Below are 25,984 nucleotides of genomic sequence, written 5' to 3' on the forward strand. Positions count from 1 at the left end.
GTCTGTGACAACCCTTTTGGATTAATTACATTTTATTCTCCCCACATTTCCCTCAACTTCCCTGGATTCTGCCAGCCACCTTCTGGCTATTTGACAGTGACAAATTAATGTACCTACCCTCATATCTTGTGGAGGTGGAGAAGATGTTTCCCATGGTGGGGAGTCTAAGACCAGAGGACACAACCTCATAACAGAGGGACGTCCAATTAGAACAGAGATGAGGGGGAGTTTCTTTAACCACAGGCAGCTGTGAAGGCCAAGTCATTGAATATATTTAAGGCAGAGATTGATAGATTCTTGATTAATCAGGGCATGAAAGGTAATGAGGTGAAGGCAGGATATTGGGGCTGAGAGGGAAATGGATCAGCCATGATGAAACGGTGGAACAGGCTCGATGGGCCAAATGGCCTAATTCTGTTCCTATATCTTGTGGTCTTATGGACTTTGAGATGTGAGAGAAAAATGAAGCTCCCAGAGGAAACCCAGGCAGTTACATAGGAAGCTCTATACAGAGAGTACGGAGAGCAAGACTAAACTCAGGTTGCTGTGTGACAGCAACTTTACAACGGTGCCACTGCGCAATGACCTCATAATTATTAACTTACAATCATACATCTTTCATGTCAGGATTTCTGAAAATATTTTGCAGAATTTTGGGACAACCTCTGCATTAAATTATTTTGTCATTTGTTGAAGAAAACATTGCTTAATATGGTCACCATATGTCATGGGTTGAAAATGGATATCACTCCCAGCCTGTCAGAGGTATCACAGACATCAGTTATACCACGGCATGAAATAGTTTTATTCAAGAATGATCTTCTAGCTGAGATTCAAATAGTCTGAACATCGATAGAAACTCCTTCCATCAATATGATCCTCAGGGCGAAGAGTCCAGTCTAGGTGGAGGAATTAGAGAACACACAATCCGTTTAGGGTTGGGGACACTTGTGAAACGAATGGCCTCTTAGACTACCAGGACAATTAAAGTCCTCTATCTCTCATTGGCAGGTGGATGTTTTTTGAAGAATTCTGAATGAGACAGTCTCACATTAAACCCTGCTCAGCACCTACAAATTTATTATGTGACACACAATGGGTGTCAGGCTGTTAATTTACATACCTATAGGGCATAATGCCAGTTGGAAATGAAATGTCAATGAAAGGCCTTATGAATTTAGCATATTGGGTACAGGCAGTCTCACTGAAGTATTGGAAATATTTTGCACCTATTACATGCTCAAGGATGGATTCAATGCATTCCTGTTTCTTCCCATAATTACTCCTGAAATCCTGGATCCAGTTAGTGATCAATGACAAAAAAAATGCATCAGCAAGTGAGTTGATGGACTATGTGAAAAGAAAAAGTTTCAAGGGTATAGCAAAACTTCTGCTTGTATAGGCCTACTGGACTGAATGGCCTCCAACTTCCTTGTTAAACAGAAGAATATAAGAAATAGGAGCGAACTAGGCCATCTGGCCAATCGAGCCTGCTCCAACATTCGGTGAGAGCATGGCTGATCTGGCCATGGACTCATCTCCATCTACCTGCTTTTTCCCCATAACCCTTAATTCCCCTACTATGCAATTGTCTACCCAACCTTCTTTTTAAATATATCTACTGAGGTAGCATCTACTGCTTCATTGGACAAAGAATTCCACAGATTCACCACTCTCTGGGAAAAGCAGTTTCTCCTCATCTCCGTCCTAAATCTACCCCCCCCGAATCTTGAGATATATAATGTATAAAAGCATATAGGTGGGTCAATATACCACCTAACCCCAAAAAATTGCAAAAAACATTTTATATTTGTTTATTGTACTATTCGATGTGGAGAACAACATATCAAAAGTTGGACAATTTTGACGCACGGGAAAGTCTCCAAAAATGACATCAAAAAACAAGATGGCTGCCAGCAGAAAAACGTCAAAAATCTGACTGATATCCATCAAATTGCAAGTTTTTTAAACCTGATGTTTTAATGGATTCTCTTTTCACTAATATTTTTCAAATAACAGTAGTTCCTGGAATGAAAGTTGCATTTGTACTGACATCATGACATCATCAATGACGTAATTAAGGGACAACTCTAGTATGACTGATGTCATGACACATAATATGCTACCTTATAGCTTCTCAGATGCAGTCTTGTTCATCATCCTCTTCTATCACTGGCTCATTTGTCATATTGTCACAGTTGCCATCTTGGCAGTGCCCACATGCACTGGTTCATTCCAGCTCATGCTTTCTGCAGGTACACTTTAGCGTATTGCACCCTCCTGAACAGTTGCAGTGAATCATCTGAATAAGTACCTCCGGAGCAGGCCTTTTGTCTGGAATGAGTTTTTCCCCTTCTACCCTCCATCCCCACTCAGACGGCTCCGTTTCATCACTACAGCCCATCCACTCCATAACCTGGTAGTAAGTCTGCCGGGGGTGAAACTTACAGGCTGAAGTGGTTGGTGGCAGTCTTTCAGGCGTGATGAAAGTCTTAGCTCTCATAACTTCCTTGCAGAGCATATTATATCTGATAGATGCCAGGGAGTCGTTCTGATTTTCATTGAACAATGCCACCATTATCCTACAGCCAGTGGTTTCCACAACATCCTGACTTTGCTTTGGTGAACAGAACACTTTCGAGCAGTCTCTGATTCCTTATTGTTTCTTGATGATTCTTTGGAACCCTGACTTCTTTCCGATCCCAAATTCTCTGGACGTTGAGTTGCATCTGGTAAAGGCGTGGAGAAACAGTAGATCATTACAAGCTGCTTCTCCAAGTATCTGCTTAAGGACCTTGATATTATAGGCATTTGATTTTGCCTTCTCTGAGCGGAAATAGAGTTCAGTGCAGTTTGTTACCACTACATGGTAGAGCAAGAGTACAAGGAGATCTGTGTCTTCTCCAACGAGGGTGGTAGATTTGCAAGCAGACATAGTGATGGCTGCTTCTGCGATCTCAATGTCGGCATCTCCTTCAGCTTGAATCACTTCGCAGCCTCTCTGTCGCAAACGTTCCATGATGAGCTGGATAATTACCTGCTTGTTGGGCACGTGGCCAAGTGGTTAAGAGGTTCGTCTAGTGATCTGAAGGTCGCTAGTTCGAGCCTCAGCTGTGGCAGTGTGTTTGTATCCTTGAACAAGGCACTTACCCACACATTGCTCCAGTGTCTGTGTGAGGAGTGGCACCTCACACAGACTTCCAATCGGCGCCTTGCCAGGCATGAAAATGCCCGACGCAGGCCACTCATGGTCTGAGTCGACGTTCCCTCCCCTTCCCTCCCTTGCCTCATTTGACTAGAAGTCCTCCTTTCTTCCAACAAATTTTGTCGCCCCTGTAATGTAATGTTTACCTTGTTCGCTTTCAAATTTCTACTTTGACGCTGATGAGTACAGTCCTTTATGCTTGGCCCAACCCCATCAAACACTACAGTGGCTCTGGCATAGTGTTTGACAGTGAATGAGGTGTAGTCATATGCAATTGAACTGTAGGTGCACCCCTCCGTCCATTTTAAGCGGTGCAGAAGTGATCCCCCATCTAGAACATAGTGATCTGTCACTGAGACCGTCTGTGTGACAGCATTGTCCGACTTGGAAGTGACATTGTTCTTTATCGTTTCTACCAGTTGTGGCTTATCCAGCTGGCACAAGATGTTCTTTGCTTCAGACAGAGACTTCGGATATGGACAGAGTTCATAGTTCATCACTTCGTCTAGCCGGAGATCACCTGTCTGTGACACAACTAGGAACCTCTGGAATAACAACGCTGGATCTATGGTACAGTCTTCAGCAACTTTGACTGCCCTGCTGGATGTCAGTGTCTTGACCTTCGAACTCCTTTTGTGCGAATACGAGAAAACAGAGTGTCTGTCCATCTTCTTAACTATGTCATTTCCTATTGCGAACAGGTCATGTACATTGACATCCTCATTTGCATAAACCCCTGTGATGATGTTGTGCAATGATTTATCATCTGAAAATGGCGTGGAACAGTCCAATTTTGCTGTGACGTTTTCAAGGTCAGCCTCATCTCTACTCACTCTGGAGGTGGACAACTCCTTCTGTTGTTCATCTGTTGTGTAACTACTCGCGGTCAGCTCTTGCATGGCAAAGTTGTAAGAGGATGACACAGTGGAAGACATAGTCCAAACTGCTCTCTGGTGCTCTGACATCCCACTTCCTCACGTTAGGCCGCCTTGACTTTTTAGTGAGCGTGTTAGTGTCTGCTCTATCACAAGATCAAAGCCAAGGCCAGTACTGGCTGCTGCGTCTGATTACATGGAACCCAGACTGGAACTTCTGATGAACCTCAGGGTTGTCATCCTCCAATGCATGCATCTTCTGGAGGTAGAGACGGACTGACTTCAGATAATTCGGATGGCCAGCGGCACAGTCTCTCAAGTTCCTCCACTTCGTCTTGAAATCCAGGGTCATCCTCCATGTTTTTAGCAACAATCTGACGTATAAGACACTGATCCACCAGCAGGTGCCCAGGAAACACTCGTTGCACTGCCTTTCCACTCATCATGTGTACAATGGCATTTTCACCGTACACCGTCTCCAGGATCTCCTTAAGTCCACTGCCATCCATCAAAGTTCCGATGGCACCCAACAAATTCTTGAAGGTATGGAAGCTCCCAGGCAATAACACCACATTCCTGATCGGGCTATCACCTGGAACGGCATTCGCTATCGCAGAAGTCTTCCAAAACCTGCGGGTATTCCCATTCACGTTTAATACCACAATTATGGCACTACCATTGTTAGAAACAGTGAAATATAGCAGAATAAGACCGGTATGGGTCTTATGGGAACTGGAGTTGAGCAGGAGATTAAAAGAAAAGGGATCAGCCATGATTGAATGGCGGAGCAGACACGATGGGCCAGATGGCCTAACTCTGCCCCTATGCCTTATGGTCTTATGGACTTAATCCTATTTTCCAGTTCGTGGCCTGTAACCATCTATGGTAAGTGATTCAAGTACTTCTCTAGGCACTTCATAAATGCAATTGGTGACTCTGCTTCCACCACCCTCTCAGGCACATTATTCCAGATATTCACTAATCCCTGGGTGAAAAAGATTCACCTTAATTTGCCTGCTACCTGCTTCGGACAGGAGATTCAGAAACCTTAAATCCCACACCAGGTTCAGGAACAGTTAGCACCGTACATCCATGAGGCTCCTGAACCAATTGTTAATAAATTTACTTCGACTTTGACTTAGAAATCTCTTACCCCTTCCCCAAATCCATGTTGTCCCAATGCCCCAATGCCCAGTTTGTATTGATCAGAATTGAATCAAAATCAGGTTTATTATCACCGGCATGTGACGTGAAATTTGTTAACTTAGTAGCAGCAGTTCAATGCAATACATAATATAGAATAATAATGATAATAAATGAATCAGTAAATCTTATTCAGTATACTTTATACAGTATATGTATACTGAATAGATTAAAAATCGTACAAAAAACAGAAATACTATATATTAAGAAAAAGTGAGGTAGTGTCCAAGAGTTCAATGTCCATTTAGGAATCAGATGGCAGAGGGGAAGAAGCTGTTCCTGAATCGCTGAGTGTGTGCCTTCAGGCTTCTGTACCTCCTACCTGATGGTAACAGTGAGAAAAGGACATGCCCTGGGGCTGGAAGTCCTGAATAATGGACGCTACCTTTTTGAGACACCACTCCTTGAAGATGTCCTGGGTACTTTGTAGGCTAGTATCCAAGATGGAGCTGACTAAATTTACAACTCTCTGCAGCTTCTTTTGGTCCTGTTCAGTAGCCCCTCCATACCAGACAGTGATGCAGCCTGTCAGAATGCTCTCCTTGGAACATCTACAGAAGTTTTTGAGTGTATTTGTTGGCATAGCAAATCTCTTCAAACTCCTAATAAAGTATAGCCACTGTCTTGCCTTCTTTGTAACTGCATCAATATATTGGAACCAGGTTAGATCCTCAGAGATCTCAAAGGAACTTGAAACTGCTCACTCTCTCCACTTCTGATCCCTCTAAGAGGATTGGTATGTGTTCCTTTGTCTTACCCTTCTGGAAGTCCACGATCAGCTCTTTTGTCTTACTGATGTTGAGTGCCAGGTTGTTGCTGTGGCACCATTCCACTAGTTGGCATATCTCACCCCTGTACACCGTCTCGTCACCACCTGAGATTCTACCAACAATAGTTGTATCGTCAGCAAATTTATAGATGGTATTCGAGCTATGCCTAGCTACACAGTCATGGGTATAGACAGAATAGAGCAGTGGGCTAAGCACACACCCCTGAGGTGCACCAGTGTTGATCATCAGTGAGGAGGAGGTGTTATCACCAATCCGCATAGATTGTGGTCTTCCAGTTAGTAAGTCGAGGATCTAATTACAGAGGGAGGTACAGAGGCCCAGGTTCTGCAGCTTCTCAATCAGGATTATGGGAATGATGGTATTAAGTGCTGAGTTATAGTCAATGCTATAGGGCATGACTTCTGGATTGAAGGACGTCCATTTAGAACAGAGATGCAGAGAAATTACTTTAGTCAGAGGGTGGTAAATCAGTGGAATTTGTTGCGACGAGCAACTGTGGTAGCCAAGTCATTGGGTGCATTTAAGGCAGAGATAAATAGGTTCTTGATTAGCCAGGGCATCAAAGGGAATGGGGAAAAGACAGGGAAGTGGGGATGACTGGAAGAACTGGATCATCCCATGATTGAATGACGGAGCAGACTTGGATGGGCCGAATAGCCTACTTCTGCTCTTATACCTTACGAACAGCATCCTGGCACAGGTGTTTGTGTTGTCCAGGTGGTCTAAAGCTACATGGAGAGCCACTGAGATTGCATCTCACCTCTTAACCAATTTCCAATGCAATCTTTATCTAACCCAGCACATTTATCTTGCATCGGAGGTACAAAATCACATCAAAACTGCAAATATAGGAAATCTAAAATAAAAATAGAAAGCAGGCCAAGCAGTTTCTGTAAAAAATAACCAGAGGTAATGTTAGAAGTGAAAGACCCATTGTCAGTGCTGGTCTTAGAGACAATTTTATCTTCACCGAAGGATAATTGACTATGGAACTCTACAAAGAGACCAATTGAGGCAGACATAGAAAGAAAAGTTTAAAGGTTTGGCACAGCACAGTAGGACATAAGGCCTGTATCGTGCTGTACTGTTCTGTGTTCTAAAAACAGACAGCACTCAAGCCAGAGAAACAGAGCTAACATTTCAGCTGAAACCTTTCATCAGGTGCATTTTCTTTATTTCAGATTTCCAACATCTGCAGGTTTTTTTTTGCTTTTCTATTGATTGGCAAATTTGATGGGAATGGAATGGAAAAACCAACAAGGAGTGGCTGATTCAGCCCAGTCCATCACAGGCAAAGCCCTCCCCACTACTGAGGGCATCTACAAGGAGTGCAGCCACAAGAAAGCAGCATCCATCATCAAGGACCCCCACCATCCAGGCCATACACTCTTCTCACCATCAGGACGGAGGTACAGAGGAGTCTTAAATCCCACACCACCAGGTTATCACTCTTCAACCATCAGGCTTCTGAACCAGAGTGGATAACTTCACTCACTCTGAACTGATTCCACAACCTATGGACTCATATTCAAGGTCTCTTCAACATATGCTTTCAGTATTATTTATTTATTTATTTATCTACACAGTTTGATTTCTTCTTGCGCATTGGTTGTTTGTCAGTCATTTGAGTAGTTCTTCATTGATTCTATTATATTTTTTGTTCTACTGTGAATGCCTGCAAGAAATTGAATCTCAAGCAAGCATATGTTGACATATGTATATGTACTTTGATAATAAACTTACTTTGAACTTCATGGAGAGTGAAAAAGTAGACTAATTTACCAAAAGGCTAATTATTCTTATGTTACCAGAACGTGATTAGGAGTGGTTGAACCAAATTGTATCAACACATTCTGGAGCATAAGAGATGGATGGAAGTCAAGGAGGGAATTAAGGGTTTGAGCGTAAAATTTGGGAGAGGCTGAAATAAAGTATAAACAGCAGCATAGACTGGTTATGCCCATTTTACATGACGTATACAGTATTTCTGTCTTCTTCCCTCTCCCATTGGGCAGAAGTTAAAAAGCATGAAAGCACGTACCATCTGTTTTTATGCCACTGTTATTAGACTGTGACTCTCAGCCTCATAATATACCTTGTTATGATCTTCCACTTTATCATTTTCCTGTACCTTTTTCAGTAACTTTTACACTTTATTCTGCATTGTTATCGTTTTCCCTTACTCTAGCTCAATGCACGGTGCGATGATTTGATCTGTAAAAACAATATGCAAGACAAGCTCTTCATTGCATCTTGGTACAGGAGACAATAATAAGCCAATAATCAATAATAATAACAATATGTGACATCATCCTATTGTCTCCTTCATTGGTAAACGGTTTGTTACTGAGTCCTCTCTTCAACTCAAGCCACCTGTTATGTTCCCTAACTCCACTCTTGTGTTGCAGTATGTTTCTATTTTGAGACAGACTTTGTGAAAGCATGCTGTGCTAGATTTGGTGTAAATGAGTGGGAGGCAATCAATTTTATTTGGAATTTGACTTAAAATAAGCTACATAACCACCCCCATACATTGCTTCTGAAATAGATCTGCTCCTCCGATAAGTTACTTTATGACACCATGGCCTTTTGGGAACTATTCCATTAAAGTGGCATTTGGCATTAAGTAGGTATTCAAGAGGGTAGCAATCATTGTAAGAGGTACTTTGCAATATGTCAGTCTCAATAGCAAATAAATAATGATATTGTACATTGGGACAAATAATTGATTTTGTGGAGAGCTTCTTTAAACACCTTTCAAAATTATGCAATTGTCCATAAACATTTTCTTTTGCAATGCAATAAATGGCCACATTCTACATTCCCCTAATAATCAGCTACTTTAGTTATTCACCCTGATGAATTTAGGCATCAAATGCTTGAGGGCTCTGGGCCTGTACTTGCTTGAGTTTAGAAGATCTCATTGAAAGCTACTGAATATTGAAAGGCCCAGATGGAGTGGACATGGAGTGGATGTTTCCTGTAGTGGGGGAGTGTAGGATCAGAGGGGACAACCTCAGAATAGAAGGTCGTCCCTTTAGAACAGAAATGAGGAATTCCTTCAGTCAGAGGAAGGTAAATCTGTGGAATTCATTGCCACAGATGGCTGTGGAGGCCAAGTCATTGGGTTTTTCTTTAACAGTGAATGATAAGGACAACAAATCCAAGAAACCCTGCATAAAGTTGGATACCAAAGGTTAGAAAAATTAAAGGCAGGTAATTAAAGTTAGTCATACGGCAGTTACAGACAGCTAAATACTGGGGAAGCCCCTCAGGAGTATAGACATCATGAAAGGCAAGGAAGGAATATGAAATATCAGTCAATGACAAGATCAAAGAAAATCCCATGCATTTTATGTTTAGCGGAAGAGAGGATCTTTTGAAGAGCACTATCTCATCTATTCCTGTCGCTTTAAATCTTGGCCTAAGTAAGACTGCATGTGAATGGAAAGCATTGATTTAATTTCATCCTGCAAACTTACTTTACTCATCTGCAGTCAGTCCTGTAGAAAGTGCCTTCATAAATATTCAATGAACAGGCCAAGCAGGGCAGTAAGTTCCCACATCAGGAGTGGACTTTAGATCAGAGCACCTACTGGTTCATTGCTCAACTTATGTGGAAGCTATTGGCTTCAGTTGCGCCTATTTCACACTTCTAGGAGGCAGTCTTTTGAATTCTGAAGGCATCCCCCACATCCAGCCACAAACACATATGACCTTATGCAACTGACCTGAAAGGTATGTGATTAGTAACTTTTTAAGAGAGGTCTCACCAGGAATGTTGCAATGCCAGTGGCAGCCATGCCTCTGTGACATCTCTCTGCAAGTTGAATGATGGCTACTCGAAATGATGATGCATTTGAACATCACTTGCACTCTGAAAAAGTATACAGCCAAGTGCAATCAAATAATCTATTGATGGTAATTGTAACATTTTCCTTTCAAGTTCCTCTTTTGGAGTCATAAAGACCTTCAGCGCAGAAACACATCTGACAGCCTTCAGAAACCTATCATGCACTCACTTAGACTAATCATATATATATTGATTCTATTTTGTTCTCCCCGCATTCCCATTACCTCACACCAGTGAGCTAATGTTATTACCCAACATTCATTACCTTACAACTATCAGACTCCTGAACCAGTGTGGATAATGTCACCCACCTCAGCACTGAACTGATTCCACAACCTATCGACTCATTTTCAAGGACTCTACAACTCATGTTCTCAGTATTATTTATTTACTTTTTTTATTACTTACTCAATTTGTCTTTTTTTGGACGTTGGTTGTTTGTCAGTATTTGTTATTTATAATTTTTCATAAATCCTGTTGTATTTCTTTATTTTCCTGTAATGCCTCCAAGAAAATGGTCGCTCTCAGGATGTATCAGCATCAGCCTGGTCTCCACTCCGCCCGTCCCTAAGTTCCACCAATCACCTCCCACCCAGGTGCAACTTACAGTGATCAGGTAACCTGCCAAACTTCATGACTTTAGGGCATGGGAGGAAAGTGGGACACACGGAGGAAACTCAAGCAGTCACAGGATGCAAAGCCACACAGACAATGCCCAAAGCCAAGCGAGGCAGAAGCTCTGCTGAAGGCAACACTCTCCTGGTCAAAACCAGGAAGGGAAACTCTCCAAATAAAATAACATAAAAACGTTCAAATGTCATTTAATTTAGAGCAGGGGTTCCCAACTTGGGGTCCATGGACGCTTTGGGTAATGGTAAGAGGCCATGGCATTAAGAAGGATGGGTACCCCTGATTTAGAGATACAACACAGTTACAGGGTCTTCTGGACCAGCAAGCCTGTGCCGCCCAGTTACAGCCACGTGACCAATTAACTAGTTTGACTTTGGAACGTGGGAGGAAACTGGAGCATCTGGAGGAAATTCATGCAGTCACAGGGAGAACATACAAACTCCCTACAGACAGCATCGAGAAATGAACCCGGGTCGTTGGCACTGTATAGCGTTACGTTAACCACCTCGCTACCCTGCCGCCCCAAGCGTTTCAAACATCTACCAGTGTTTAGCAAACTAATCCTAAAATCAAAGAAACAGCAGATGTTGGAATTCTGAAATAAAAGCAGAAAATGCTGAATGCTCTCGGCACACAGCACCTCCGGCAAGTGCTTTCAGATTTTTCAATTTTTATTTCAAATTAATAGTTAATTTCATTTTTAAATATTCTATATTGCTGTCATTATCTTGCATCCTACTTGCTCCTGAATTGAATGGTTTGCTAAGAATATTTCAGAAAACAGTAGTCGTCAACCATACTGCTATGGGTCTGGTCAGTAACAGACACGGTAAAGATTTCTGACCCTTAAAGGCATTGGTGTATCATTTAGGTTTTTAACTACAAACTGGTAATTTCTCAGTTACCACTGTCAACCTTCTTGATACAAGTTTTTTTTTCAATCCAGGTTATTGAATTGTTTGAGATTAAATTCTCCAGTGCCGTGGCACAATTCAAGCCCAGGTCTCTTGGACAAGTCTGGCCTCATCTTATCAGTCTCATCTGCAGAGCTCCGAGAGAGATAAGCTTTCTGCTGACTTTGATCAGCTATGGTTTGTTGGTGGCAATTTCTAAGTGATCAGCTGAAGGGAAGGAACCTTTGTGTTGCCGTGGCAACTTGTTCAAAGGTGGACCGGCACTAAATCTCGCACAAAGCTACATCATGTCCGACAGAGAGAAGAGCCACAGATCTATCTGGAGGTGAAAGGTCGGTGTCATCTCGCATTCTGCTTTCTTTATGCTTAGCTGATTGTGCTTCCTACATTCTTAGGATAAAATGCAAAAGGAACAGATGCATTCTGAAGTTGTAAAGTGGACGCAGTTCAAAGGATAAGGTAGAATGGAGATTGTCTTCCCTAACTGATGAATGACAAACCCTGGTCAAAATGTCAGTGACATTCTTGCATGGGTACGAGAGTAAAGCACTCTCCCAAGAATTGGATTTTGAACCAGACCAGTATGGAAATATCTCAAACTAAATTTCATTGGTGAAACCGATCAATAAACTAAATTTGGGATGCAGCTAAAAGGCTCCTGCAGAATTTACCCTAGAAACTAAATTTAAATGAGAGGATGTCAACTGTTTCCACAAAAAATATATTTTTTTTCCGGGAACAGATCCTGGACAAAGATATTCCACCATGTTTATGCTCACATTGGTCCAAATCTGTAGGTTCTGTTATAGTCCAAAGATAGCATTAACATAGGCATTGTACCTTGGTCATGTTTCTACATTAACAGATGCTAGGCAGGGAATTCAGGGAAGAAAGTACAAAGTTCAAAGTTCAAAGAAAATTTATTTTCAGTGTACCTATATGTCACCATATACTACCTTGAAATTCATTTTGTTGCAGACATTTACAGGAAAATAAAGAAATACAATAGAATTTATACAAAGCTATAAATAACAAAGGCTAACTTACAACCGATGTGTAAAATAAGACAAATCATGTAAAGAATATAAAAAGTAAGTAAATGATGCTGAGAACATGAGGGTTGTAGAGTCCTTGAAAGTGAGCCCATAGGTTGTGATGATGAGCTGAGGCTGTTTTCAAATATATTGCATTACAGAGTGGCTGGCAGTCTTAAATCAGAGGGCCTGGCCAATAGTGGACAGTTATGAAGGTTGCTTGAGATTATAACAAGATCTAGATAATTAGGACATTGTGGGAAGCTAGGGAAAACATATTTGGATCTTTGTCAGAGATATTTTTAGTCAACACTGAGGTACAGAAGAGTGGCAGGCAGCTAATTTTGTACCTTTATTTAAGTTGTGTTGCAAGGACATGCCAGGGAGTCTAATGTCAGTGATGATAAAATTACGGGAGGACATTCTGAGAATCAGGATCTATCTGCATTTGGAAAGGCAAGAATTGATCAGGAATATGCAGCACTGGCTTTGTGCATGGGAAATCACGTCTCATGAATTTGATTGAGGTTTTTAAACCGATGATTGATAGGGGCAGTACAGTAGACATAATCTGGCTGAAATTTTGCAAGGCCTCTGTCAAACCCTTATATGGTAGGCTGGTCCCAGAAGGTTAGAAGCTGGGTGAGCTAGCTAATTAGATTTAAAAAATTGATTTTGTAGTAGAAGTCAGAGAATGGCTGTCCAGGAAATTTTTTTTCAGAATGGAGACCTATGACAGTGGTATGTCTTGGGGATCAGTGCTGAGTCTGCTGTTGTTTGTCATTTATATTAATAATGTGGATGAGGGGATGTATAAGTTGAATGGTAACAGTCTTTTTCCAGGGCAGGGGAGTGTCAAGCTAGAGGGCATAAGCTGGAGGTGAGAGGGGAACTTTTTAAAGGGGACCCGAGGGGAAAATTTCTCACACAGAGGATAATGGGTGTATGAAATGAGCTACAAGAGGAAGCAACAGAGGCGAGTTTAATTATTGTGTTTAAAAGATACGTAGGGTTAGGGTTAGGGTTAGTAAGGGTTAGGATCAGTAAGTTTATTCTTACTTACTACCTATTGCTAGCATTTAGGGCAGCACTGAAGGTCCTCCATCTCTGTTTGTCCTTGGCCATCATCTCTATGGTGCCCCAAGTGTGATTCAATATCCTCGTTTCTGCCTCTACAGTATGGTGCCAAGTTGTCTTTGGTCTCCCATGTTTCCTCTGCTCTTCAGGGGTCCAAAGAAGTGTGGCCTTGATGGTGGAGATGGCCTCTCTTCTCATCCTGTGCCCAATCCATCTTGAACATTTCTACATGATGTCTGCGGCCATGTGCTCTTGGTGACACTGTACGAGTAGGAGTAGGGCGTGGTTGAAGATCTTTCTTGGCCAGAAGATATGGAGGATCTTCCGGAGGCTCATGGTGTAGAATGATGGCAGCTTGGCAAGGTCATTCTCTGTCATGTGCTAGCATCCTGATCTGTACAAGAGAGTGGATTCTCTTGGCAAGGCTGTGTGATGCTATACAGATTCACCTTGATGTGGATGCTGTACTTGGTTAATCCCCATATGCAGAGCTTGGGAGAGATAATGGCGCCTAACGGCAACTCCTTTGCTTGTATCTTCGGAAACAGCTCTATTTCCATCTTTAATATCTCCATCTTTCCCTTTCAGGGTTCTGTTGAAGATGCTGACTTCGGTTCTTTGCGGGGTCTCACAACTGGCTGTTAAGGACACGGCCTAGAAGATTAGCTCGCCTTTGGAGTTTCGAGATTTTGTGGCTGTCGAGGTCAGTGCCTCTGCAGGAAATTGGTGTGTCATGGGAGACGGAAGGTCTCTGGCTGTGTGCCCAGAGACCTGAGTTCAGAAAAGGCGACGCAACAGACTCTTAACATTGTAAATCTGTGAGCTGTTTGTTATGTCTCCCCTCTCACTGTGAAATGGAGACATCTCTTTTTCCCTTATTAGGGAGAGAGAGAGAGCCCGTGGTAGCTTGACTACCAGGGGAACAAGTAGACTTTGGGGTACTGCAAGTCTGTGTCATTATTGATGCTTTGCTGCACGCTTGAGTGTTTGATGGGAGGGGGCGCTGATGCTATTTTTTGCTGGTGGCGGAGGGCGGATTGTTGCTTTGCTGCTGAGCATGCATGGGGGGGAGCTGGGGGGGACTTTGGGGTTCTGACATTTAACTGTCATTCATTCTTTGGAGAAGTCCTCTGCTTTCGTGGATAGTTGTGAAGAAAGGGAATTTCAGGATGCATATTTTATACATTTCTCTGACATTAAATGTACCTTTGAAACCTTTGAATATGTTGTTCATTCATCTGAAGGTGTTTCTAGACTTGATGAGTTTGCACTGCATGTCATACTTGGTCCCACCACTCTGCCGAATGCTGTTGCCCCGGTAGGTGAATCTGTTGGTGCTGGGCTGGGTAAGTCAACTCCATTTGTCTTGATGGGAAGTAGAGATTCTACACAGAGGGTCATGGTTTCAGTCTTCCTCTGGGTGACTCTGAACCCAACCTTTCCACCAAAGGTACACAGGCTCTACATATGCTGATGTGTATGTGACAATAATGCAAGATCATCCACAAAGTCAAAGTCTTCTAGAGAAGAGAATGAGTCCAACTAATACCTCTCCGCTTATCTTTTGCCTTTTGTCCCAAAGCCCAGTCAATCACCAGGTTAAGCAACATTGCCCACATCACACAGCCTTGCTTGACTCCTGTCTTGACTTCAAAGCTCAAACTGCAGTCCACAACTGTGCAGGTGAAGTTAGCATGGAAGCTCTGGATACGCTGGACAATTTTGGAAGGGATCCCATGTGATCTGAGAATTTGCCAGAGGCTGTCCCTGTGGATGCAATCAAAAGCCTTTACAAAATCCACAAAATTTACATACAACAGAAATTCTGCAGATGCTGGAAATTCAAGCAACACACATCAAAGTTGCTGGTCTGAAACATCGACTGTACTTCTTCCTAGAGATGCTGCCTGGCCTGCTGCGTTCACCAAAATTTACATACAGTTGACTTTTTCACTCTGTGCTCTGCTCTGTGATGTTAAACAGCATGAAGATCTGGTCAACACAGGCTGTGAAGCCAGCTTATTCCTTCCTCCAGGGTGACACAAAAATTTGTGGAATAGTGGACAGTAAAGAAGCTTGTTTAAGATTATCACATGATCTAGATAACTGAGAAACTGAGAAAATGGCAGATGAAATTTAACTTGGACAAGTGCAAATTGTTACACCTTGGGAAGTTAAGTTAGACCAGGCAAGCACTAGGGTCCCGGATAATGTTGTAGAACAGAACATCCTGTGAGTACATGTATGTAGTTCCCTGAAGGTAGTGACAATGGTAGACAGCGTGGTGAAAAAAGTGTATGGTATGCTTGCCTTCATTGGATGGGGAACTGATTGTAGGAGTTGTGTGACATCGTGTTACAGTTGTACAAGTTGACGGTGAGACCACACTTGGAATACTGCGCATAATTCCAATTGCATATCTGTAAAAAGGATGTCACTAAGCTGGAAAAAATGCAGAAAAGATCCTCAAGGATGTTGTTGGGGCCAGATGGTTTGAGTTAAAAGGAAAGACTGGACAGGTGGGGCTGTTTTTCCTGATGCTCAGGTGGCTGAGGGTTGATCTTAAAGAGGTATACAACATCACGAGCAGCATAGGAAAGTTGAATGGTCCCAAGATAGGTGAGTTTAAACTAGAGGGCATAGATTTAGGCGGATGAAGACTTATCGGCAATTTTTTTCACACGGAGCATAGTGAGCAGATAGAACAAGCTGCAAGAGGAAGCAGTGGATGAACATACAATTGCTATGTTTAAACATATTCGGAAAATACGATAAAAAAGGTTTAGATGGATGTAGATCAAATACAAGGAAATAGAACTAGTTACTTAGATAGGCTACTTGGTCAGCATGGATTTGTTAGGCAGAAGGGCCTATTTCTACGCTTCATTACTCTATGACTGTTAATGCTGAGGGCACAACACTGATTGCATGAAAGGAATTATCTTCTAAATTTAGTCTAAATATCATTGGATAAATTTAGCCTCTGACCTGTTTGACAGGCTGGCTACAACTGAGGTTCTGATGAACATTGTTTGATGCTTAATATTGCCCCCAAAATTTGGGCAAAATTCTCCTGCCTTGGGTAGGAGGCAAAGTTAATGTTTTCTCCTCTCCACATAGCACCATTTCCCAGAGAATAATGCTGTTAAGTTACCAATTGACTAATTATTGCAATGGCAAAAAAAAAATTCCCACAAATCCATCAGAGTCTAGGAAACAACAGGGCTCAATCTGATCTGTGCGTTGCCGATATTTATGACTTTTTTGTCAGGAAGGTCTAATGGAACCAATGTGCGTCTTTATGCCGGTGCAGTCTCCTTTAACCTCCAGGTTCAGGGTTCAGGTCCAGCCTAGACAGATGGAATAAATGCATCTTAGGGTCACGCAATGGCGATTGAGTGTTGGATCCAGCAATTTTGCCATCTGCTTTTTTTTCCCCAAGACACAGCAGGTAATTCCAGCTCAGAGTTCAAAGATTTCAAGATCTTTGCCCTCTTTCATTGAAAAAAAATCTCCTAACTTTAAGGCTTCTCATGTCAGGAGCTGGTTCAAAAATGCATACATTAATAAATAATCTCACTGGAAACAAATTCTGAGTTGGAAATACCATTTTAAAATTTAAATATGTATAATACTGTATACAAAATAGGGATCGCACCCCCAGTTATTTCCCATCCTCTCCTGAAAGCAATGTGTAATTTTTCTGAATATATTTATAGCAGGTTTCCAGATAGTTTCTGCATGGTTTGTGTTAGAACTGTAGCGTTAAGGATGTTACTTCCCACCAGAGGTATTGGTTGACACTAAACATACCTGTCCATATTGAGTGAAACAAATTAAATGTTAGCAAAATGAATAGTTCCATTCAATGTAACTTATCTCAATGCTTCACTGACAATGTTTAGCAAGAATATTTTTTACATTCTTCCTGTTCAACGTTGTGTTTTCAGCGGAGAGAGGGCTAAAATTTGAACAGGAAGAAAGGAAAATCCAGTTAAAAGCATGAGTTTCACCCAAATGTTGATAAACAAGGGCTCATCCTTCATGTTAGAGTTGAACCAGTACTCACGACTCACTGCTGAGTGAGACAGCAGTGTGACACTGCGTGTCTGAATTCTTTGCCTTTTCTCTATCTTCAGGCTGCAGCTCAAATTTCTTCTCTCACTTCTAACCTTCTGTTTTTTCACTTTCATCCACTTCTTTCAGTACTGATTTGTCCTGGGTTACTGATTAGCAAATGCCAGCTTCCCTCTGCTATCTTGTATAACTGACAAATGCATTCAGTCAGAGAATGTATCCTGTGTTGATATTGGATCCTTAAATATGCACTTCCCAATGGAGATCATTGCATTGTAATTAGGCTTGGTATCCTTGGCTTATTTCCCCTTCCTGACTCAGAGTCATAAAGTCAAATTGTCTCAATTCAGTATGAGACCCAGTTTAATTACCAAACTTAGCACAGAATGACATTGAACTTGAGCCTCCTGGCTGGCATGGCTTTTACACTGTTAGTGATTGTCTGTCATATCCAATGATCTCCAATTCTTCAGTTCTTCAGTTTGTGTAAGAACTACTTGAAGAAACCTGTGCGGGAGAGCTTTCAAAATAGAAAAGCTGTTTTACTCTCTCAACCTCGAAAGGCTGGTTCCAGTGGTATGAATAGTCTTCACAAATGAGGTCTTCCTTGGTTGTAGAGGATGACCATGACTTCTACTGTGCTTTGTTATGCTGTTCCCTCTCCATGAAATGTTGCAGAATTGCCTCCCTAGCCATTGGATCTCATCCGCTCAGTCTGCCGTAGCTGACTTCACATGCTAGACAGGCATGTCTCCACCTCTCTGGGGTATGATGCCCGCTAGCTACCCTCACTCGGTTTAGCCCGCAATGTACCAGGGTAAGGCCGCTATCTCATGCAAACAGCTACTTGTAATCACAGGTGAGAACTGAGAGTCAACTGGGGACCAAATGTGAGTGAGCTGCCCCACAACAAGCCCCTTCACTAGAGATGCTACCCCTCCTCGGACTCCAATACAACCTGGCTTACGCCATATGGCTCATCAATCAATTGATCAGTTGCATAGTTGCAGTTGGAGAACCCAAATGCCTAGATGATCTTTGGTGTATTCAACAATAGGTTTCTTAAGGCAAATCAACTGCATGGCATAATTGGGACTTACCTTCAAATAACTGTCAAACTAATGCACAGAGGAACACAGAGGTATGCAACTCATACCTGTATGCCACCGCAATGGTTTTCATTCATGTGTACTGTATGTGGGGCCTTTAAAGAAATGCTTTGATAGGTAGGATTTACCTCAGTCAGTTCCATTTTAAGTTAAAAAACTTACCCTTCACTGCAGCTCCTGATCAAGATTTGCTCTTCCATAATAAATGTGTTACTGAACTGGATGTGACACTGACATCCTCATGACAGCCGGCTATAATCCTGTTCCCATACTTTGATGCAATGCTTGAGAGGTGCTGGGTATGTTCTCCCCTCTGAGGCTCTTTAGGTTCTCTCTCTTTTCTGGTTTCCAACTCCTGTTTTACTCAATGATTCAAAGGTTCATTATGTATGCAGTATACAGCTCTGAGATTCATCTTCTCCAGATAGCCACGAAACAATGAAAACCATGGAAGATGTTCAAAGAGAAATTTCAAGCCCCTCCCCACACAAAAAAAGAATGGCAACACAGTCATCAACCCCCAAACTCCACTCCCCCACACAAAAAAACAAACAAAATGCACAGGAATATTGACCCCAAACCCCACCCCTCGCACAAAAGAACAACAAGAAAGAATGGTCAAAGACACAGAATATAAAAATCATAAAATTGAAAAAGTCCACAGTCCATAGTCCAATCCATAACACAGAACCTCGGTAACATCCTCCAACCTCATTGAGAGAGAGAGAGAGAGAGCGAAAGAGACAGACACCACAAATGCAGAGGCCTACCCTCTGGCCACCGTGATAGACCACCATACAGGCTCCGTCTCTTTTATTATTATTTGTTTATTATTGTCATGTGTACTGAGGAACTTTTTTGTTTGTATGTCATGCAGGCAGATTATGCCATGCATAAGGACAAAGATTCAAAGATTCAAAGTACATTTATTATCAAAGTTTGTGTACAGAATACAGCTCTGAGTTTCATCCTCCCGCAGTCAGCCAAGAACCAACAAAACACAACTGAACCCCTTCAAGAAAAGATCAAACACTCAACATGTGGAAAAAAAAAGAACAGATTGTGAAAACAGTAAAACATGAGTGAACAACACATAGAATATCAAACTTCAAACCAGGAGTCCAGTAGAATTTAGTTTACATACAAAATGCTGGAGGAACTCAGCAGGCCAGGCGGCATCTATGGAAAAGTGCAAACAGTCGATGTTTCAGGCTGAGATCCTTCATCAGTGCATTGCTTGGATTTCTGGCATCTGTAGGTTTTCTCTTGTGAGTATTCAGTTTAGTTCAGTACAGTGCCATGCCGCTAGCCCAGCTGCAGGGCTTTCTTTGCTAAAGTACTACAGTCCACATCGATCACTCCAGTCAAACCACTCAAAAACGGCAAAAGAAATGAGGAACCACTGCACTGAGAGAGTTAAAGAATGCAGAATACAGTACAGCAGCTACAGAGAAACTGTGATGTGGGGGAAAGCAAATTGCAAGGGCAACAACAAGATAGACTGCGAGATAAAGAATTTATACTTAACATCTGAGAGCTCCGTTTGATATTTTCAACTCAAACCTAAGGGTTTGTTTCCTCTGCTCACACCCTATTATGGCATGACCTTGAATGTGTTAAGTAAGTCAGACACATTCTATTACATGAAGTCAAAGGCTTCATCCACAACAGAAATTTGCAACCGTGTTCCCTTGAGAGCAACATTCCCTGACTTACTGGACACTGCCTATTTAACAGGAGCTGAACAAGTTCTAAACTGTGTTACTTATTTGCTTTGATTTGGATCATATTTCTTCCCACTGTCTTCTCCTTTGTAATTGTCATTAAATGTTAGTTCAGTGGTGTCTCAGTTTGTAACATCCTCATCTCCAGGATTGAAGGTTCCAAGTCCCACTCCAGTAGTTTGTCTATCTGAAACTAAACTTATACCTCAGTGCAGAACTGAGACTGCGCTGAACTGTCTGACGTGGGTCTTCCAGGTAATGCACAAGGCTCCACCTGCTCTTTCAGGTGGCCATAAAAGTGCCATGGGATGAGCAAGTGCAGGAAAATTCTCTCTGGTTTCTAGGCAATTTGGAACTGTCTTTCAGGCAGTCACTAGATCAGGCCCGAAACATCAACTGTACTTTTTTTCCAGTGATGCTGCCTGGCCTGCTGATTTCCTCCAGCATTTTGCGCGCATGTTGCTTGGATTTCCAGCATCTGCAGATTTTCTCTTGTTTGTGATTTGATCACCAGATCAGACTCACACGCCTTTATTACACTGACTTCCATGTGCACGTTGCCAACTACATTTTCTATCTACGGTAGTGACTAAACTTCATAAAGTACATAATGGAAATCAGAGCAGGAAACTGAAGCCTGGCCTACCATTAAATATGATCATATGATCATGGTTGCTCTGCATCAAATCTCAACTTCTCTCCTATAACCCTCAATTCTCTGAAATATGTCTTCCCCTCTAGCAATAACTAGTTGTTATTAGTCTTTAAAATAGAGAGATACATCCTTTGGTAGAGGAAAATTTGATTGGTTGTAAAATACCTCAAGAGATGGAGTTGCTATATAAATGAAAACATTATTTCTTTCATTATGCAGTTTTGGTCATTACTAAAAAAGACTCCATCTTAAGCAATAAAAATGTAATTTGATACTAATCACTCAATTAAAATACTGACTCTGAGTTTATTCTGACTTTGCTTAACCGCCAGAAAATGACCTCCTGCATTGACCCAGTAACTCAGAGCAGTGGATGTAAATCTGTAAGTCAAGCGGTCTTGTAGAAGAATTGATCAGTCCCTCGACACTTTCATGTGCTGATGTTTCAGTTCCTGCTGTTCAGCAGGTATGTGCCTTTGCCAATCAGGTTCAATACCTCAGTTTCATATGATTCTTGTTCTGTAATAGTCAGCTTTTTGCCTTCAAGTGATTAATTTTGAAAAAGGCTTAAATAGGTCACTCCAAACCACAAAATCCCACGATGATACAGCAATCTCTGAGGTGTGTGGGTATGTGCAGGCCCTGTTAGCATGGTATGCAGGGCCAGGGATCCTATCTTTTAGATCAGTGGGTAATTTATCTTGCCTGATTATCACTTTACATGCAGAGCAGTTGTGAAACCGGATTGCTAAGTATACTGGAGGTATCAGGTGCCCTAGTTTCAGTTTGGGCTAGTTTGCTTTGAAAGGTTTGCAGCCAGACCCAGGCTCTCTTGCTCTGACCTGCATTTATACTTTATACTTTATTGTCACCAAATAATTGATATTAGAACGTACAATCATCACAGCGATATTTGATTCTGCGCTTCTCGCTCCCTGGATTACAGATATTAAATATTAAAAATATTTAAAATAGTTAAAATTAGTAAATATTAAAAAATTAAATTATAAATCTTCCCAAATATCTTCCCAAATCTGGCTGTATGAGTCTTCAAACTCCTGAGTCTTCTCTCAGAGGGAAGAGGGACAAAAAGTCTGTTGGCTGAGTGGGCCGTGTCCTTGATTATCCTGGCAGCACTGCTCCGACATCGTGCGGTGTAAAGTGAGTCCATGGACGGAAGATTGGTTTGTGTGATGTGCTGCACCATGTTCACGATCTTCTGCAGCTTCTTCCGGTCTTGGACAGGACAACTTCCATACCAGGTTGTGATGCACCCTAGAAGAATGCTTTCTACGGTGCATCTATAAAAATTAGTGAGGGTTTTAGGGGACAGGCCAAATTTCTTTAGTTTTCTCAGGAAGTAAAGGCGCTGGTGGGCCTTCTTGGCAGTGCACTCTGCTTGGTTGGACCAACTCAGGTCATTTGTGATATTGCCCCTGAGGAACTTAAAGCTTTTGACCTGTTCCACTTGCGCACCACCAATGTAAATTGGGTCGTGCGGTCCACTACTCCAACAAGAACTGGCAGGAGCGGACTGTCAAGGTGAAACAGAAACTGGGACTGTGGGGAGGGTGCTCCCTATCGATAACGGGCAAGAACCTGGTCATCAGGTGTGCGGTGCTCTCAGAGCTGCTGTACTTGACGCAGGTGTGGCCCGTCCCCCGCTCCTACAGCTTGGAAATGTGTGATTTACAGCAATCATACATGAATGCTTGTATATCTACTTACTTTCTGGTCTTGGAGCACCTCAGACAATGCCCAGCCCTAATAGAACACGTCTCCTACAGTGGGGGAGCCTAGGACCAGAGGCCACATCCTCAGAATAGAGGGATGTCCTTTTAGAACACAGAGGAAGAGGAATTTCTTTACCAGAGGGTGGTGTGAAGTTCATTGCCACAGGCAACTGTGGATGCCAAATTATTTGTTATACTTAAAGTGGAGGTTGATATGTTCTTGCTTAGTTGGAGTGTCAAAGGTTATAGATAGAAGGCAGGAGGGGGGTGGTCAGCACAGTGCATTACAACATAGGCGACCCAGGTTCAATTCCTGCTTCTGCCTGTAAGGAGTTTGTGACATTCTTTCCGTGACCGTGTGGGTTTCCTCCGGGTGCTCCAGTTTCCTCCCACAGTCCAAAGACTTATTGGTTTGTAGATTAATTGGTCAATGTAAATTGCCCTATGATTAGGCCAGGATTAAATCGGGTTAGTGAAGGGCTGGAAGGGCCTATTCTGTGCTATATCTCAATAAATAAATATATAAATAAGTTTGTGAGGGATAATCAATCAGCCATGATGGAAATGTAGAACGCACTTGATGGGCCAAATGGCCTAATTCTTCTCTAATGTCGTATGATCTTACAATCTAAGAGGAAGGGATCTGGGCTAAAAAGTGGTCTTGGAACATTTGAATGTTATTTCAAATCCATAGAATTGCATTGGAAGCAAGCAGAAGAAATCCTGCATGGTATTGAGAAAAAATATCCACAGGTATAAAAGTGTCAGTATAATATTAAATGTTTTAACTAATTATTTTAATGTTATCAGTGACAGATTTTGAAGATAGGTAGAGATGTGGCTTCTTCAGCTTACTGGACTGACGGCACTGTGTAGATGGACATATGATTTGGGTTAGAGAGAGGGATGCAAGTATTATCAGTCAAATGGTACGAGCAACAGAAATATTCAGTTATGCCACTCCTTTAGACTGGAAACTATCACAACACTACCAGATACTGAAACAGCCTGATACTCTGCTGGTGAAAAAACAAAACAGCCCCAAAGAATGCAGAATTGTGGTTGAAGAGGTAGATTTAATGAGACATGCATGTAAAAGGAGTAGAGTAGCTGGGAAAGGTGGAGAGGGAGCTTCAGAACTGACGTCCCAAAGGCTGGAGGGAATAGTGACCAATGATAAGGTAAAGGAAGAGAAGCTTGCTGAAGTTCAGCATTGGATGAATCAAAGAGCTCTCCAAAAATGATGTTACTTAGAGTAATAAATCTTTAGATTTATTCTGCCCCGAATTGCATTGATCACCAATCCCCACCCCTCTAATCACTTCAGTTTGTGTCCATCACTGTCTTCATATTTCTCATCCCTGCAGTCCTGAGCTGCAGTTTCCCACTGTTCTCACAGGTCAACGTTGTAACACAATGCAGCACAATGCTTGTGCAGGAAGGCTTTCAATCCAGACCACTTCTGGGGGCCTCTCAGAGGATTTAGGCTTTATATCTATTTACTTAGCGATACAACGCAGTAGTAGGCCCTTCTGGCCCTTCGAGCCGTGCAGCCCTATCAACCGTCTCCCCCCCGCCAAGAAAACCCGATGAACCCTAACCTAGTCGCAGGACAATTTACAATTAACCTACCCAGTATGTCTTTCGACTGTGGGAGGAAACTGGAGGACCTGGATAAGTCCCCTGCATTCCACAGGGAGGGGGTACTGAGAATCCTTATAGAGCGGCACTGGAGTTGAACTCTGAACTCCCGAATGCCCCGAGCTGTAATAGCGCCGTGCCAATCACTACGCTACCATGGCTTTCGATGGAAGTATGTAGGTAAGTTTTAGATATGTTGAAAGGTACAAATACCTTAGTTGTCACTGTCCTTACTGTTCCATGGATAAAACTGAGAGATGATGGGTATATGCTGTAGTCAAGGTTATCTGGTTATTATTGAATTGGAGCAGTTAGAGACTGAGGACATAGAGAAAAGATATAGACAAATGGGCATAGAACATGGTGCAGGAACAGGACTTTTAGCCCATGAAGTTTTGCCGACCTAATTAAACTAGTAATTCCCACCACTAAGCACATCTTTCCCTGCGCCCCTCTCTCTGCATTCCGCAGGAATCGCTCCCTACACAACTCCCTTGTCCATTTGTCCCCCCCATCCCTCCCCACTGATCTCCCTCCTGGCACTTATCCGTGTAAGCGGAACAAGTGCTACACATGCCCTTACACTTCCTCCCTTACCACCATTCAGGGCCCCAAACAGTCCTTCCAGGTGAGGCATCACTTCACCTGTGAGTCGACTGGGGTGATATACTGCGTCCGGTGCTCCCGATGTGGCCTTTTATATATTGGTGAGACCCGACGCAGACTGGGAGACCGCTTTGCTGAACATCTATGCTCTGTCCGCCAGAGAAAGCAGGATCTCCCAGTGGCCACACATTTTAATTCCACATCCCATTCCCATTCTGACATGTCTATCCACGGCCTCCTCTACTGTAAAGATGAAGCCACACTCAGGTTGGAGGAACAACACCTTATATTCCGTATGGGTAGCCTCCAACCTGATGGCATGAACATCGACTTCTCTAACTTCCGCTAAGGCCCCACCTCCCCCTCGTACCCCATCTGTTACTCATTTTTATGCACACATTCTTTCTCTCACTCTCCTTTTTCTCCCTCTGTCCCTCTGAATATACCTCTTGCCCATCCTCTGGGTCACCCCCCCCCTTGTCTTTCTTCCCGGACCTCCTGTCCCATGATCCTCTCGTATCCCCTTTTGCCTATCACCTGTCCAGCTCTCAGCTCTATCCCTCCCCCTCCTGTCTTCTCCTATCATTTTGCATCTCCCTCTCCCCCTCCAGCTTTCAAATCCCTTACTCACTCTTCCTTCAGTTAGTCCTGACGAAGGGTCTCGGCCTGAAACGTCGACTGCACCTCTTCCTATAGATGCTGCTTGGCCTGCTGCGTTCACCAGCAACTTTGATGTATGTTACCTAACTAAATTATTCACTTCTGTCTAGACAATTTCTACATCCCACTGTTTTCTGCACATCCATGTAACTATCTGAGAGCTTCCTGAAATTATCTATAGAGTTTACTCCATCACC

General features: G+C 42.5%; 1 long non-coding RNA gene across 1 annotated transcript in view; it reads left to right on the plus strand.

Moving 5' to 3' along the window:
• The window catches only part of LOC134344978 (uncharacterized), a 56,463-nt gene extending 41,831 nt beyond the window's left edge, over positions 1 to 14,632 (plus strand). Inside the window, exons 2-4 of the long non-coding RNA XR_010017577.1 lie at positions 10,439 to 10,543; positions 11,504 to 11,803; positions 14,171 to 14,632. This is a non-coding gene — a long non-coding RNA (uncharacterized LOC134344978). The remainder of the gene's footprint in view (positions 1 to 10,438; positions 10,544 to 11,503; positions 11,804 to 14,170) is intronic.
• The last annotated feature ends 11,352 nt before the right edge of the window (positions 14,633 to 25,984 follow it).

The sequence above is a fragment of the Mobula hypostoma genome, chromosome 4, assembly GCF_963921235.1.
Source record: "Mobula hypostoma chromosome 4, sMobHyp1.1, whole genome shotgun sequence".
Classification (NCBI taxonomy): domain Eukaryota; kingdom Metazoa; phylum Chordata; class Chondrichthyes; order Myliobatiformes; family Myliobatidae; genus Mobula; species Mobula hypostoma.